The sequence below is a fragment of the Alligator mississippiensis genome, chromosome 10 (genome assembly GCF_030867095.1).
Source record: "Alligator mississippiensis isolate rAllMis1 chromosome 10, rAllMis1, whole genome shotgun sequence".
Taxonomy (NCBI): domain Eukaryota; kingdom Metazoa; phylum Chordata; order Crocodylia; family Alligatoridae; genus Alligator; species Alligator mississippiensis.
This window is the reverse complement of record NC_081833.1, coordinates 54,366,822-54,385,376: the sequence shown is the minus strand read 5'-3', so window position 1 is coordinate 54,385,376 and position 18,555 is coordinate 54,366,822. Positions and strand designations below refer to the sequence as shown.

Below are 18,555 nucleotides of genomic sequence, written 5' to 3'. Positions count from 1 at the left end.
TCTGGGGACTGGGCGGGAAGGCCCTCACACCTCAGATTGGCCAAGAAGCCCTGGAAGCCCCACCCTTTCCCATAGATTGACAGGTGGCCATCTTGGGGCAGAACTTATGGGGTGGGACTTCTGGGGCCCCTTGGACAATCAGAATGTGTGCTGGGGGTGGGGGGGGCTGCAGTACTCTTCCACAAAAATGGCACCCAATGCTGTGCTAGGATGGTGAAATATGGAGGTAGCCTTCAGAATTAGGTAGGTCCCTGCTCATTGGTCTTTTAGTTGGAATTTTATTTTAAAAATGAATTTTGCTATAGAGGCTTGAAAGCCAAGGAACAACCCAATTATTAATGTATTCATCAGTGTTTTCATGAACAAGATCATTTTAATTTACAGATTAATACAATACATATTTAGAAGTTTATGCAGATATTGAAAAATAAATAGAAAATTATTAACATAGAAGAAAATAATACATTTTATTGATGAGTTAATAAGAAAATAATTAGTGTCTGAACCATTTTATTTCTTCCTAAATGTGTTATAAATGTAGAAAACCTGGAACGGAAGTAGGAGGGGGTCTATAAGCTATTAAATATTTAGCTTTTTCAACCTTTCTTTGAAAGGTTTCTTTGAGGGGCTTATCCCTCTTGGGTGTTGTGATTCCAAGAACAGATACATTTTTGGAAGTAGTACAACAGTCATCAGTTATTTGACATTCTTTAGAGACATTAGGCTTACCAGAGAATCAGCACAATATAAAGGACAATGGGATTATAATGTTTAAGGTGGGCTTAGGGTTTATGGCAGGCCCTATTCCAAAGATTTACATTTAAAATTTGTGTATAAATGAATTCCTGCTATTAATTCTTATTTGTTAATATGATTATAGCATTATAGAAATGCTAGGTATTATTAATAACATTGAGTAGCTTAGGCACATTTTTTTCTAAACCAGTATCTGTAGGTCTACTATTTGTTTAATCATCAGTGTCACTAACCCGCACAAACAATTCCATTTTTGTGAAGTTCAAGTTGCAAGCGTATATGAGAACAGTGCCATGACGTTCTTTCTTGCCCAAGTAGGCTTGTGACAATGCAATATTCTCAGATTGATGACCAGGGATCCTGGTTTTCCCTGATTAAAAAAAATAGCAAATTCTCTGATTAAAATCCGTGATTAAAATTAAGGGTCCCACACAACTCCCCTGGCCCTGCTGGTGCCCACCCCCACTGCCTCCACAAGCCTACTGGTGTTTTTTGGGGCCCCCAGCTGTCAGGGCTATGGGGCCAGGGACCTGGCTCCATAGCCCTGTACCCTTGGCAATGGAGCACAGCTCAGCTTTCCCCCTGCTGCCTGGCGTGGGCTCACGAGGGGGCCAGCTCCCACTGCTGTGCGTGTGCCGGGGGGGGGTAGAGTTACCCGTGACACACAGATCTGTGTGTGGAGTGGACATGAGCTGTATGCTCAGGCTCCTGCCCTGCTGCCCTCCTCTGGGGCCTATGCAGCCCAGCATTTGTGACCTGGCACTGCAGGGCATAAGGCAACCATGCAGGAAAGCTTCTTCCTGCTGCGAGCTCCACACTGTCCTGATAACATGTTCGCTCCATGAGCAGGACCAGTGCAGTCTGGCATGGGGTTGCACACAGGGAATACATTGCTAGGGCAGCATGGAGCTCATAGTGGCAAGTAGCTTTCCAGTGCTGTGCCCTGAAGCACCAGGTCACAAATGCTGGGCTGTAGAGGCCCCAGGGGAGGGTAGCAGGGTGGGAGCCTAAGCACACAGTGCATAGCCCACACCTGCTCCCTCCCCACACACCAGTCAGGGGAATGTACCCCTCCCTTCCCCTGGGAACTGGCCTCACCTCTCCACCCCCCCAGACAAGCTTCCCACAGCTCTGTCCCTCTCCCTGCTTGGGTCCTGCAGCTGCACATTGCAGCCCTGGGCCCCAAGCCCCACGCACTGCCTGGCTAGGCAGCAGACCCAGGCCTAGCCCTGCCCAACTCCCTCCCTCCCTATGGGGGCCTCAATTCCCTCCCCCGCCACCAGCTTACCTGCAGGAGCTGTTCTCTAGGCTGCCTGGCAGCCATGTACATATATATGTGTTGGGCTAAAGTTAATTTGTCTTTATATACTCTTGATCTTACCTTTATAATATCCTTTATTGCTTTTTTAGTTATTATTTTATAACCAATATCCATTTTAGTTTGCTCAAATAACTGTAACTTAGGCTTAGTTGAGACTCCATTTTGCTTTTTACATTGCTTAGCATAAGTGTAACAGTCATTTTGTTTTGTAGTTTTGTAGGTTAAATATAGTATAAGAGAAGTAGTGTGTATGCAATGCCTGTGGTATGTCTGGGATGTTTGAAAAGAGATAATGAAAGAATAAACAGTATGTGTGGAAATGCTATGCTCAGAGAGTCTGTCTTGCACCTCAGTCTAGAAGGATAGAAATAGCCTTCTGTGATTTAACAGCCAAAGGTTACAGCAATGTCCAAAGATCAGCAGTTAAGGACTACAAAATATAAGATCAGGTTTTGTTTTAATGGCTGAAGAAACTGCTGACAACAAATAGAAGAAATTGTGGACCACAAAGCCGAAGAGTCTGTCAATCATAACATCGTAACTGAAGAAGAGGATCATTTCATCATCAAGGCGACATGACACAGCAAGACCCATAGACTTGTATGGGGAACAATCACTATAAAGATGGACAAGAACAAAGAAGCTTTGGGTCTGTCCTGCAAAAAAGAAGCAGCAGCATTGGAACACGTCTGACAAAGACCTGACTTCACCCTTGTGGTTAACTTGGCTGGCCACTAAGCTAACCCAAGCATTTTAAGGACTGGTAATATCTTGATATGTGCAGGACTGTCTGTCTGTCTCCTTTTGTATGTATGTGAATAAATGGGTATGTATGTGTGAGTGTATGAAACAGGAAACACCACCTTTTATTGTTCTTTCTTTTATTTTGTCTTATGTTTTCAATAAATGCAGCATTGTTCCTTATCCCCTGATAAGATTCCCACTTGTTTTTAATTCACACTGTATGCCCTCTGCATACAACACATGCACATGGCACCCCCTGCCTGAGCGCCCTCCTTCTGTTCCCCCTAGCCCCTTGTAGGCTGCAACTCTACCAGCCTGCAGAGGGCTGTTGCAAAACTGCAAAATCCATGGGTTTCTCTGCTAAAATGAGAAATAAGTGTTTTTCTCCAGTAAGGGGGGAAATCCTTGCTTTACTCCATTTTTCTGTAGGAAACAAAAAATCCAGATCCCTGTTGATAACTATATTCTAGTCTTATTCATCCAGTTCATCTTAATGAAGATGTTTATGTTGAACTGGAGATTTTTACATTATCTTTATGTGAAATAAGGAACAGAGAATGAAAATGCTTATGTTTTTGAATGAGGTATCCCATTCATGCTCGTTAGTATCTGGCATGAAGTGTTATTTGAAATTGTTTTCTTTTGATAAATATCTATATAATAATGTACATGATAATAAATGATTCTGGAGTTCTGAATTTCATGGTGATTAGTAGGGGCGTGTGAAACAGGCCATATTTGATTTCGATTTGGATTCGGCCTGAATCCTGGACAGTGATTAGATTCATTGATTCGTATCACTGTCCCTGATTTGATTTGGCCGAATCCAAATCTGGAGATTTGATGCTGATTCAGGGAATCAGCAATTCAGCCATAGACACAGCTTTAAATGTTTTTTCTACATACCTCAAGGTACCAGACACAGCTTGTGAATGCCACGATGCTGGGGCAGATGGAGTGTTCCACAGGAGTGCGGGGGGGGGGGGGGGCGGCGTGCTTGGCGGCAAACCTAGAAGTGGACCAGAAGTACTTCTGGTCCGCTTCTGGGTCCCCTGGGGAGTGCACCAGGGGGGCCCTTGCACCCCCAGCTCAGCGATCGGCCATGGGGGGACTGCAGGTACCCCCCCGACCCAGGAGACACCAGTTGCTGAGCTGGGGGGGCATGGAGGGGCCCCCCTGAGCAATCCCTGGTGGACCCACAAGTTCTTCTGGTCCAGTTCCGGGTCTACTGCCAAGCATGCTGGGGAGCCCCCCGCACTCCTGTTTGATGTTCCATCTGCCCCAGCATGACAGCATTCATGAGCCACCTGGTACCTTGAGGTATGTAGAAAAAACAATTAAAGCTGTGTCCATGTCCGAATCACCAAATCTTTCTGAAACTCTCTGAATCGATTTGGAAGGTTCTGATTCTATTTGGAAAGATTAAATGGTCTCGTGATTTGATTTGGATTGGGAGATTCAGACACCGAACCTCCACACAGCCGTAGTGATTAGAGGGGTAGAAATAATTTTTGTCTTGTTTTGTGACTTAATATAATCTAACATCATAAAATATGCACAATATGTACAATGCTTCTGCATTTGATCTCTTGACAAAGAACTAGAGCACATTTCTGTTTTAAGTTTGAAAGTTATTTTCCTTCTGTGCATAGTGACAGAACGTATAAACATGATATTTGGAAGTGTACATGGCAGGGATTCTTAACCAGGGTGCCATGGCACCCTGTCATGCTACGAGATGCTTTTAAGGGCACCATGCAGTATTAGCATGTGCTAACACCTACACATGATTCACAACATAAACTCAGAGATTTCAAATAGGAACCCATAGTATCAAAAGCATTTTGGTCTGTTGTGGTCTTTCTGAATTCTTTGCAACAGAACAGAATTGATCTATTGTTTTTCTGTTGTCACAAAACCAAGCAAAAAGTAAAAGCTGATGTTTTTCAAGGGGTCCCATTAGTTTAATGAAGGGTGCCTTGGTTACAACTACTTTTACTTTCATTTCCTTATGACAGTTCATTGTTATGGAATGCTGTTTTCTCTTATTGCCCACAGCTGTGCATTTTCAACATGTAGCCTTTCCCAGAGCAGAGTTAATGTTCTGGTGTTAATCTGAGGCTGCTTATTACTAGTTGTAAAAATGTAACCTTAACTCTGAATTTCCTGGGTTTTTAACAGGGTTCTTAAAATAAAAATTGTTAATATCATACATAAATTATGCAATCTTCCTAAAATTCCCTCCAGCCATCAATATCCCTGGATGGGAAGGAGTTCTGGTGGCTTCTGCATCATTATTTTTCTTTCTCCTTCTTGATAGTAATACTGATTAAATGAGGAGTTTCTAAAAAAAGAAAAGACTCTTTTGTGTGCTATTTATTAGCTTTCAGGAACAGTTAATAAAAATAGTGGTGAACAGAAGTCAATAAAGTAAATACATCCCTTTTTTAGTTCTTGAATTAGCTTTCTTCACAAATTGATATTTCCAAGGTGGTTGGGGTTTTTTTGTTTTATTTTCAATTTGGTTTCATATTTGGATGAATTAGGCAAAATAAGTCCCATTAATTCAGCCTGATAATCTTATCTATATCCATATGACAACAACACCATCAGCGTTCCTGGGCAAAGCCTTGTAAAGAACAGAATATTTCAACATCTGTGTTCAGACTGCCTTGGAAGGATATTTTTATCATTTTAATTCAATACGATCAGTGTCTCATATTTGTCATTTGGACATATGTAACTTGACATTTTTGCCTCCACCTTTGTCAGTAACATAACTTATGCCAAGCCTTTGACCTTATTCAAGATTTATTCTATCTGGCCTTTCATATAAGCCAGTGGCTGGCTTTTCTTTAGTATGATTCAGGTGCTTGACCTGCCTTTGTATCTCTTGTTCCCATTGCTGAAAAGTTGTTCCTTTTCTTCCTCCCAGGAATGATGAAAAAACCTGGTTTGGTTAAATAGTTCAGCTCAAATCCAGATTTCTTTGCATCTTTTTTCTGAAAAAATCCTGCTCAGCGTATAGTAAGCCACATGTGTTCTGTATCTAATATGGTACCAATCAATGTATATAGCATCTCACTTTCACACTAATTTATAACTACTGGCTAGTTTACATCATATTATGATTTGCTTTAGTCTAGACTATAAGACACTAATATCACTACTGCAGTTATAAACAGGAAACCTGAAAATAAGAGGGGATTCATGCTATCTTTGAAGCCATGGAACCAAATTACATAAAATTGACTAGTTTGTTGGCACTCTTTCATTACTTTCTTTTGTTTGATGGCTTAAATGTCAAAGAGGATACTCTTTGAGGGTCTCTTTGTTTTATTTTGGGTGGTCTATGTCATTGGTCTGAACATATGTCAGTTTGCAAGTTGGTAGAATCTATCATAAAGAATAAATCAGCAGTCATGTGCACAAATATAGTCTGCTGAGGAACAGCCAACATGGGTTTTTGTAAAGGGAAATCCAGCCTCAGCAAGTCTGCTGAGTATACTATATTTGGACTTTCAATTATACTTTCAAAAAGCATTCAACAAGGTCCTTCACCAAAGACTTAAAAAACCCCCCCTGTGTTGCCACGGGAATGGAAAGAAGGTTATTTCATGGATTGTGAACCAGTTAAAAGGTAGGAAACAAAAATAGAGATAAATGGCCACTTTTCAGGATGGACAGAGATCAGAAGTATGGTCCTGCAGGGATCTATGCTGTGCCCAATTTTATTCAACATTTTCATCAGTGACCTGGAAATGGGGTGCACTGTGAAATCTCCAAGTTTGCAGATGATAACAAATAATTTTGTGTAGTTAAGTTTCTTGCTGATGGAAAGGAGTTGCAGAAAGATCTCACCAAGCTGAGTGGGTAAAAAAAATAGCAGATGAGTGTTAATGTTGATAAGTACAAGGTAATTCAACTGGAGAAAAATAACCTCATGTATATGTACAAAATGCTGGATTCTGAACTAGCTGTTATGACTCAAGAAAGAGACCTTGGAGTCATTTTAGATCATTCTCTAAAAATGTCAGCTGAAGCCAATAAAATGCTGGGCATTATTCAGAAGAGAATAGAAAACAGAATGGAGAACATCATGATACGTTTATACAAATCCGTGGCATGCCCACATCTTGAGTACTGTGTACAGTTTTGATTCCCACATCTCAAAAAAGATGTAGCAGAATTAGAAAAGATACAGAGAAGGGTCCACCATTGCCCAACTGCCAAATTTCTGGATCTATGGGAAGCCCTTGGCCCTGCATGCTGGATCAGGCATCAAATCCCACTGCACAGGGGCAGCACTGGCCCCAGGGCTCAATCCTAGCATTTGGGGATGGCCTGGGCCCTGGGGCCCAATCCCAGTGGTCAGGGCAGGCAGGGACTAGTGCTGGGCCCCAGGGCCTCATTCTGGAACACAGGGCTCTATCCAGCCTGTGGACTGGCCCTGCACCACTCATCTGTCCTGCAGGGCCAAAACTTGAGCTACTCTCAATGCTCTTGTTTAGGCTTGGCAGAATTCAATTATAATTTTAAAAATAATTTCTACAGACAATATCAGTTTTTATTTTTAAGCATTTATTTAGATTTTTATTTATTTAAATTTTCAGGATTGTGCCAAACTAGAGGTATGGGGGGCAGGCAATTTATTAATGACAGATGTAACTACTGTAGGACCACTGCCAGCTGAATGGCTGAGCTACCATCAGTCCTGGCTCCACCCTCCCTCAGCTCCCTTTGTCACTTCCTCTTCCTTTGGTCCCAGTCCCTTGGGGTTTCTGGAAGTTGCAATCCAAACTACAGTCTGCACAGTTTTATAGGATTGCTCCTCATCACATACTCCATCAGCCATCATTTTTCTTATGTTGCCTTTCTAAAAGTTTAGATTATTAGTGATGGAAATACCTTTCATCAATCTTTCAGTGTGAGGTAAAGTCAACATTTTTCAACCTTTACCAACCCAAATTGAATCTTGACAAGCTTTGTTCTGTAACATCCACTTACACCACTGTCAGTGACAGGATACTGGGTTAGATGGACCATTGGTCTGAACCAGTCTGGCACTTCTTGCATTCATATTTTAAGAAGTCTAGAAACAGTGTTATGATTTGGGTAGACTAGCCCAAGTCTTGCTTGCCATGCTGAAAAGGTCCTAACTTGTCTTGTAAGTAGTCTTTATTTTTCTCCTGAGCAGGCACAATTTTCAGTTTTAATGTGATTTTTGATTGTGCCCAGCCAGGTGAAAATACAGACCATGTATTAGACAGGGAGAGAGGACTTTTCAGAAAATCTTTATTAGGGAGGAGGCCAATTAAACATCTGAAAGGGTAAGGCTCTGTTTGTGAAGAAGACATTTCAATTGTGATCTCTGCTTGCTGTAGTGTCTTAGCCTGTGACCCAGCCAATCTTTCCTATTATAATCTATCTCATTATTCAAGAAAGTAAATTGCTGCTTGCTTTTCTAATAGGGCTACCTTATTTCAAATTTGTTAAGTATAAATAAATCATTTGTTCCCAGAAATAGCTTGATTTGAATTTAATATCCTGAAGAAGAGGCTATTCTTGATCTCTTCTCCGTTCCCTTCTATACTACTTAAGTCCAGAAAATAGTAGCTGTCACATAGCTTGTATTCTTGCAGGACTTAGTTCTTTTATATTTGTGGAAATGTCAACAGTAAGCTGTCTCCTTTATCTTATGAAAATACTTAAGCAATAAATGAGACAACCAATAGACTGGGTGCAATCTTATTATGCAAAATGACAGAAACCTTTGTGTAACTTTGTATCCTATTCCATATAGCAAATACCCATTTATATCAAACCACATTGAGAAAGACTTGTTTACTCTCATATTTATAAACATGAGATTAAAAAGTATTTTGATTCTTTCCTTTCTTCTCCATACAATATACCATGAATGCATATTAAAAAAGCAACTTATTCTATATAAGGTAGATTCATTACTTAAATGCCTTTTCAGGTAGATCCATTCACAATACAAACACTGAGGAAATTCATACTGTACCGAGAATGGCTATTAATAATTTAAAACGGTGCTATATTTTAGTGGATAAAATTCCCACAGGACACATTTGTATGTGAATAACAGATTCATTAGAAGTATAACTAAGTCAGAGAGATCTGATGTCATGTGTTAATGTAAGCTTTGTTACCATAAATATGAAATGGACACATTATTCATTTAGGATATAATTTTGAAGTATCAACTTACATTATCAGACACTTATGGAGTTACACAGATCATTCAGTACAATTGCAAGAAAAAACTTTATAATCAGAAATATGAAACCCCATGTATTAGGTATGATTTTTAAAAATGTCTGTCTAATTTAAGTTTTTCATGGCAGTTTTTATCCTTCTACCGGTAAAATCAGGTTGCTTTTATTACTATGGCCTCAATTCTTACAGAACACTAATTACTCCTATTTCCCACTGTTATCAGTGGCAGCTGAGGATATGCAACAGCTATTGGGACTGAGCCCTGTGTAAAAGGCCAGAAGTAACAGGAAAAAATATTACAGTTTTAATGTGTAATATCTTTAAAATTAAATGAAATTTCATTTATTTCAAGGCAATTAAAGAGTGCCTTTAGATGTGCTTGTTCATGTTCTAATTTGAATGTATAGAAGAGACTTGATTAATTAAGTCTGCTCCACATTCTAATTAAAGTGGTCCAGTGTCGCCTCACTGTCATGTATATTAAGCTCTTGTGCATTTCAAAATGGCCACAGGGGTACTTTATCTAAATCTTGTTGAATGAGCTTTAGATAAAGTGTCCTGTGGCCGTTTTGAAATGTGCAGGGGCTTAATATACATTGAAGCGGCTGCCCGGGAACCGCTCTTATTAAAATGCCTCCCCCCACCCTGAGCACATGTATAGGCAACCTCAACATCCATTACCTACTGTCAGTAATAGCATGGCTAAATGTAGACAGTGTTTCATGTCTTCAAAAATCTATGAATTTCAGCTTTTCCTTGGGTAAAAGCCAATGCCAGAAAAACACCCTGTGCAAAAATGAGTTAAGACTGAGAGTGTGATAATTTGAAGGTAAATATTATTACAGGGACGTTATAATTATCCCTAAAATCAAGCACTGCAATCCAGATAATTTAAAGTTTACACCACAAATGCATCCCAGCACATTAAGATGAGAATTGCATCTTTAAGGTAGCCAAACAAAAATAACTCCTTTCCTGTATCATGTCATGCAGTAACCATACTATTATGATTGTGGCATGCACTGTTTATAGTCCCAGAATATATTAAAAAGCTGTTAGGGTTTTTGCTCTTTTTTTTCTTTATGGCATCACTTAGTATGATGTCTGCTTTAAGTTTTCTTGACCTAGCTCCCTTGCAGTCCTGTCTTAAGCTCTGATGCCCAAGTGAATATATATCCAGTAACATATTATGTGTTTTCATTGTTAAGGTTTGGACTAAGGGGAAAAAAAAATCAGTCAATTTTCTTAAAGGTACCATTAACTAGAGCTAATTAAAATATGTATTTGTAAGATCTCTCAAAATGTATTTAGTACTTAAACAGCAAGTAGTGTTTCTTTTGGATGTGTATACTGTCTTGTCCATACCGAAGAGGTTGACTCCCTGCTTAATTGTACAATGCAATACAACCACAATGGAGTCACAACTGCACTTCCATAATACCACATCTTAAAACTGTCACTTAGTTATATGACAATATCAGATGCCACAGAAAAGCAACTTAATACAAGAAAGTAAATTAATAGACTGCATGCAGGTGCTATCAATATCCATCAAGGACTACCACAGAAAATGAGTCACCAGACTGAAACTCTTTGCTATCCCCATAGACTAACATGGTATAACCTGGATTTTCAGACAGTAGGTACTCTGACAAACTTTACATAGTGTTGTAAGAAGGCATGATGTACTGAAAGGAAAGGCTTGGACTAACTGTAAATTTCCTTGGCTTTGTAAGCATAATGCTTGTGGTTTAAAATGATCAATGCTATTTTATATCTGTAACAATAACTATATACATTAGATAGAGACGTAAGTACTTACCAGAACATTTAGTACAATTTATAATGCTCTCATTCAAACTCTTTGTTTGAAGGCATTTTTGTCCAAACAGCTAGAAAGCTGAATAGACAAAGAATACATCTGAGATGAATTGATGTAGCACACATGTTGATTACAATTAGCAGAGTTTGTTCCTAGCATATATTAAAAGGAACCTGCTGCTGAAAATGATTTAGTATGAATTGTTTTTTGTCAGTAGCTATATTTTTGAATTATATTGAGCTGGGTTGTTTTTGGTGGGGGCAGGGGGAGTTAATGTTCAAAGAATGACATTCCTTATTGCTTTACCATATGGAGCACATTATCATGTGAGGATAAAATACTGTTAATATAGGTTTTGTGTAAGTAAAGATCTTCTAATCACTCTGTTTTAACTATTATATTTTCATTATGATCTGATGGTTGAGAATTTGCATAGAGTACCAATAGACAAACATATTCCATTATTTGGCAGAGAGATTGAAGATTGAGATGTGTCATAGAGGAAGCTCTAATGTTATTGCTTCTGCCAAATGGTTGTTGGAGAGCTGGAGGGTCTGGCAGGTCTTCACTGCAACATTTTGTTGGCATAGCTATGTCAGTCAGGGTGTGATTCCTGGCTGATATAACTGTGCAAGCAAAACCATAGGCACAGTTATATTAGCAAATGCTCAGTTTGCTGGCATGTTAGTTTACTTTGTGCTTTTTCTGGCATAGCATTTTCTAGCCCCCTCCAGTCCTGAACAATTTTACTGGTAGAGTCACATACATGCTAAGAGTGCTTTGCCAGGATAGTGTACCAGCAAAACCCTCCACTGCTGCCCTTAGATTATAGCTATAAGGATGGGAAGGCAAGCAGGCTTTTGTGAACATTCAGAACCCTAAGCAAATTATAGGGCTGAGATCCTGAGAACATTTTGTTGCCATGTGCAAGTATGGATCAGGGGACTATGCTATTACCGTAATGTATTTTCACCCTAGACATGCAAGACCTTAATGTTATAAAAAACATTATCACATCATGAACAAAACCCCAAGATCTTAGGGAGGGTTGTACAAAACCATTTAAGAGCCTGAATAACAGTTAAATACAGCTTATGCTATAGACACAAGGGAGTACAGTGCTAATATTCCTACCATTAAATAAGATTAAATGGTGCTGATATCCTTACACTTTTAGAAAGCATTTGGCCTGTGTTTCTGGAAAGTGCTTGTAGCATTATTATAGTTCTGTATAGGTATAATTTGGCTTCTATGAATTCTATTGATTACGAATTTTATAACTACTAGCAGCATTTCCAAACCCAGAAATCCTGCCCCTACCCCTAAACTCTAGGAACACAGCAGCCCACAATATAGCAAAGCTATCAAGATATCCTGGCATGGTGGATACAGGCTGTGGAGAAGCCATTAAGTGATACTTGCTCTGCAAAAGCTGTTTCTTTAGACACTGTGAAGAAGGGGGTTGGGGGTGAAGTTTTAAAACTTTATTATATAAATATTAAAAACAAATGATGAAAGTGCAAAGATATGTAGCCCTCCTAGGGGCCAAGCATGAAACACTTGTCAGTGACAAAAAACACCATATCACGGAAGACTATATCCCTTCCCCCACTTACACTTGCAGGACCACCTGTCCATTTTCTGCCTTGCAGGGTACCCATCAATGGCCCAGCATGATGCAAACTGGTCCACATTTGTTGCAAGGTGAAGTGTCTAAACTCAGATATGACACACCCATCCCCAAAAGTGGAAGGGTTGGTGGGGATTGTTGGAGCTGGCCCCTTGCAAACTGGTTTCTTCAGTTTTTCCGAGTTGCCATTTTAGTCTGGCCCAGCAGGAAATTTGTCAGGCAGAACATGCTCCACTTGGTTGTTTGGTATGGGATACAGAAGATATACACAGTCTCAGAGAAGTCCAACTCCTGGGCACTAAAGAGGGTGCTAAGAGCAGCAAAGAGTGGCTGCAGCCAGGGGCAGTCCAGTAAGATGTGGAAGAGAGTCTTCTCTACCTCCTTCTTGCAGAAAGGGAGGCTACTGATGTCCTAGGCAGACAGAAGTGTCTGTGGCTCAGGCTCCATGCAGCAGCTGCCACTAGAAGTTACCAGTTCTGTTTGTTATGGGCAGCTTCTACAGGGTGTGCCAAGCTGGGCACACTTGCTCTGGAGTTGCTGTAACTAGGTATTGCCTCCAAGTTGTGTTGGGGCAGGTGGTGAGGACACAGGCATGACATACTTTGGCTAGGCAGGGGTGGCCAGCCTTACAGTTGTGGGAGTGCAAGGCACAGATGCACTGATCACCATAATTTTTGGTCTACTCAGATTTCCAGGGACATACCACACAGAGCCAGTTACATATTGAGTGTTTTTGCAAGTGAAAACAGAAGTGGTCTCCTGGGGCCTGATTCTGATCTTGTTATAAATCAGGTATAACTCTGCTGATGCTAGTGCAGTCACCTTCGTGTGTAAGGAGTGACCTAGAAACCTCTACTCGAAGACGAAGCAGAAGAGAATGCTATGTGAAGAATGCCCATCTGCAATGATAAGGAGGAGACAGTCCTAGATAAAGGGGGCTTGAAAACAAAAGAAGAAACAAAGTACTGGGTTAAAGGGCTCATTAAAATACTAAAAGTCACACCCCTAGGTGGGGAAGAAGTATGCTAATGAAACACATATGTATGTAAATGAGATACATAGCTAAAACACAGGTATAGAGACATGCTCAGTAAAGAACTTCTTGCGTCACTCACTTATAACCAATCATTAAACAAGCATGCTTGCGAAGGCATTGAAAACTCCTGTATAAAAGATGCTTAGAAATAGTGATCTGGTGTGCTTGTTACATGAATTATTCCACTTGCACCTTTTATTGCTAGCAATAAACTTTCTTTGTACTTTCACCCCTGGTATCTTTATTGGCCTTTGCATACCGGGCACGATCCCAGACTTGAGCTGGGGCACAACAGTTTTTGGCGACCCAGATGGGACTTCCTTAGATAAGGCTTTGCCCGGACTAACTGACGACCAGCTGACCGCTCTTCCGGAACGAATGTCAGGCGTGCCCCAGGATCTCTTTTCCCGGTAAGACTTTTGCTTCAGGGGTAGCTGGATCGCTGAGGCGGCAGTAGCCTAACGGTGCAACGCCATAGAGTGAAAGTACCAGTAACAGGCACTTGGGTGAGAGGGTAGAAAGGGCATAAGGCCTATCATCAGTACGCCTACCTGGGATTATCTCTGTAAGTATTCTGTCTGGCCCGAGTCCAAGACCAGTGATTTTTCCCCTGTGAGGACGAGGACTAAGAACAGATCCCTGGATCCCAGGTAAGTCGGACGGTCAGAACTGGGAAGGCAGCCCTGAGAATGGTACCATTAACAATAAGGTTAGGGAATGTACCCCCCTCTCTTTTGTATTGGGACATTGGGCAGAGTTCGGTGGGGATCCTATGACTAAGAAGAAAGCTAAATTCTTCTGTGAAACTGCGTGGCCATGCTATAAGCTAGGTGATCAAGAACATTGGCCTCTGGAGGGAAGTGTTAATTATAATACCATCTTACAATTGATTTTGTTCTGCCGGCAGAATGGTAAATGGGAGGAATTGATGTATGCACAAGCGTTTATGTCTCTCTGTAGGGATAGAAAGATTTTGGATAAATGTGGATTGGGGGAGGGGGTTGGGATCTGTAAGGTGGCAGTGGCTCGACCAACTGAAAATCCTGTCCTGGAATGTCCGGAGCCGGAGGTTCCACTCCCTTTGCCACCTCTACCTTATCCTCCTCCTCTTCCCCCTCCTCCTCCTCATTCGTCTGATTCCTCGTTGGCATCCACTCTTCTTCCTTCCTCCCCCCCCCCCCCGAGGCGGAGGTTGAGAACACTCCCCGACCCAGGGATCTGGAACAGCACTGACCATGGCCGTCGCGTGCTTGGCAATCTCCAGAACCCCCGACTTCTCCTGATATAACCCCGGGAGGTGGGTGGAGAGTACAGTTAGAAGCAGACTCCGGGGTTAAGGGAAAACATCACAGGGAATCTGATCCTGGCCATGGGAAGGGAAATGGGGTATTTCCCCTAAGAGAACAAGTGGTACCCGGGCCCCTCGAAGATGATGGTGAGCCAACCTACCATCGAACCTTTGTGCACGTTCCTTTCACTACCTCAGATTTGTATAACTGGTGGAACAATACCCCCAGCTTGAGAGAGGATCCTGAAAAGGTATGAAACCTGTTTGAAACGATTTTCAAAACCCATAACCCAATCTGGGCAGATGTTCAGTCTCTTTTAGATGTCCTGTTGACACCAGAGGAAAGGAGGATGGTAGTAAACAAAGCCCGTGAGTACGTGGAAAAGGAAATTACCGCAGGGCGCTTGCAAGGAAATAAGGACAATCATGTCTCCACCTAGGAGCCAGATTGGAGCCCAGACCAAGATATGACCTCCATCCGTGCCTATCGAGAATATATCCTCTGAGGATTGAGAGGTGCTGTGAAAAAACCTCAGAATCTCAGTAAGGTGTATGAGGTTCGACAGGAGACGAATGAGACCCCGAGTGCCTTCTTGGAAAGAATCTACACTACTTTCAGACAATACACCCGTGAGGACCCGGAGGATGCATCAAACGCTCGCATGGTGAATATGATCTTCATAGGTCAGAGTGCACTGGACATTAGGAAGAAATTGCAGAAGACAGATGGAGCAGCAGGTATGCCTATTTCCCAACTAGTAGACATTATTTACCAAGTATTTACTAACTGAGAAAGTGTTCAGGAAAAGAAACAGGACAAGAAAGAGGAGAGAAAGATGAGAATGCAGGCAGCCCTAGTGGCGGCTGCGATCACGGGAAAACCCAGAAATGAGGGATCCTGGAGACAGCTTCAGAGGTGGGGTCCATTAGAGAAAGATCAGTGTGCCTATTGCAAACAAAAGGGACACTGGAAGTGGGAATGCCCCAATCGCAAAGTAGGTGAAGGTGAAAAGAAAAGAGAGGAGAGCAGTGAACTGTTTGCTTTTGGAGGGGATTCAGATTGAAGGGGACCGGAGGCCCGGGAGGGAAAGATAAGCCAGATCCCGGTGTCCCCTGACGAGCCTCTGGTTAAAATGCAACTAGGGGACAGAGATGAATTGGTAGAATTTCTCGTCAATACAGGTGCTACTCATTCTGTCTTAACTCAAAAACTGAAACCTTTAAGTAAAAAGACTGTGCCGGTGGTAGGGGTCACAGGGAAGGCAGTAACACGACCCTTCCTACAGCCAATGGCCTGTAATCTTGGGCAGGCCAAAGTCATCCATCAATTCTTGTATATGCCAGACTGCCCCGTTCCCCTTTTAGGGAGAGACCTCCTCTGTAAACTGCAAGCTACATTGTCATTTCAGGATGGGCAAATGTTCCTGACTGTGCCTCCTGTAAAGGGGTGGCACCTGCAGGCCTGCCTTTTCGGCCTTCTCCGAGAGGAAAGTACACCTGATATTCCTCAACCCCTGCTTGATGCTGTTGTACCATGGGTATGGGTAGGTCACCAACCCGGGAAGGCTAAAAATGCTGACCCTGTAAAGATTCAACTTTTGCCAGGGGCCCAGCCTCCATGCATGAAACAATATCCAATGCGGATGGAAGCCAGGAAAGGACTGAAGCCGTTAGTTGAACGGTTCCTGGAGTATGGCCTTCTCCGTGAATGCACATCAGCTTTTAACACAGCCATCTTGCCCGTGAAGAAGCCTAAGAGTGACGAATATCGTTTTGTCTGCCTTGAACCCAGCTCATAACTGGTTCACGGTTATTGATTTAAAAGATGCTTTCTTCTGTATACCGGTAGAGAGGCAATCTCTCTGAGATTCCTAACTAGGAATTAGAAAGCTAGCAGATATACTAGTAGCAAAAATACAGCAGTCCAAACAACTAGAGGGTTTCTGAAGCTGAGAAAATGATGTTCAGGAATTCATAGATTCATAGATGTTAGGGTCAGAAGGGACCTCAATAGATTATTGAGTCCGACCCCCTGCATAGGCAGAAAAGAGTGCTGGGTTTAGATGACCCCAGCTAGATGCCTATCTAACCTCCTCTTGAAGACCCCAGAGTAGGGGAGAGCACCATCTCCCTTGGGAGCCCGTTCCAAACCTTGGCCACTCTAACTGTGAAGAAGTTCTTCCTAATGTCCAATCTAAATGTGCTCTCTGCTAGCTTGTGGCCATTATTTCTTGTAACCCCCAGGGGCACCTTGGTGAGTAAAGCCTCACCAATTCCCTTCTGTGTCCCCATGATGAACTTATAGGCAGCCACAAGGTCGCCTCTCAACCTTCTCTTGCGGAGGCTGAAGAGGTCCAGGTGCCCTAGTCTCTCCTCATAGGGCTTGCTCTGCAAGCCCTTAACCATACGAGTGGCCCTTCTCTGGACCCTCTCCAGGTTATCCGCATCCCTCTTGAAGTGTGGCGCCCAAAACTGCACGCAGTACTCCAACTGCGGTCTGACCAGTGCCCGATAGAGGGGAAGTATCACCTCCTTGGTTCTGTTCGTCATGCATCTGCTGATGCACGATAAAGTGCCATTAGCTTTTCTGATGGCTTTGTCACACTGACGACTCATGTTCATCTTGGAGTCCACTATGACTCCACGATCCCTTTCTGCTTCTGTGCCACCCAGCAGGTCATTTCCTAGGCAGTAGGTATGCTGGACATTTTTCCTCCCTAGGTGCAGCACTTTGCATTTCTCCTTGTTGAATTGCAATCTGTTGTTTTCTGCCCACTTGTCTAACCTGTCCAGGTCTGCTTGTAGTTGTTCCCTGCCCTCCTGCATGTCCACTTCTCCCCACAGTTTTGTGTCATCCGCAAACTTGGACAGAGTACACTTCACTCCCTCGTCCAAGTCGCTGATGAAGACATTGAAGGGTATCGGTCCAAGGACCGAAACCTGTGGGACCCCACTGCCCACACCCTTCCAGGTGGATACCGACCCATCCACTACGACTTTCTGGGTACAACCCTCTAGCCAATTCGCCACCCACCGGACCGTGCAGTCATCCAAGTCACAGACTCTTAACTTGTTCACCAGTATGGGGTGGGATACCGTATCAAAGGCCTTCCTGAAGTCTAAGTAAACGACGTCAACCCCTACTCCTGCATCCAGGTGTTTTGTAACCTGGTCATAAAAAGAGACTAGATTAGTCAGGCATGATCTTCCTGCTACAAACCCGTGCTGGTTTCCCCTCAGCATAATTTTTCCTGCCGGGCTCTCACAAATGTGAGCCTTGATAATTTTTTCAAAGACTTTGCAAGGAAGGAGGTGAGACTGACTGGCCTATAGTTGCCTGGGCCCTCCTTCCTCCCCTTCTTGAAATTATGTTACAACAGTAAATTAGAAATTGAAGTATACTAAATTGATAGGCAAAAATACCTAGGGCTTGATCCTGGCCACCAACTTTGCTGATTTACAACAGTGAGTGAATCTGGCTCCTTAAGGTTTCCTTTATTATGGATCACCATTGCATACCGCATACCCTCCTTGCCTCTAGGGGTCACGGGCATGGCCAAAACATGGGGTGCATGGTCAGAGCTTCAGAGCTCTTTGGCTCTTGTTGCTTGCTGGGGTGACTGCATGGGAAACCAGTTCACTTAAATACCACTTGAGGATTTTCTAAATTGCGGTCCCAGGGATGAGGAGGCATCAAGCTACATTTGGACAAACC

General features: G+C 42.4%; 1 long non-coding RNA gene across 1 annotated transcript in view; it reads left to right on the top strand.

Annotated features, from left to right (window-relative positions):
• The first annotated feature begins 123 nt into the window (after positions 1–123).
• LOC132243459 (uncharacterized) overlaps positions 124–18,555 on the top strand; it is a 105,037-nt gene continuing 86,605 nt past the window's right edge. Inside the window, exon 1 of the long non-coding RNA XR_009455039.1 lies at positions 124–243. This is a non-coding gene — a long non-coding RNA (uncharacterized LOC132243459). The remainder of the gene's footprint in view (positions 244–18,555) is intronic.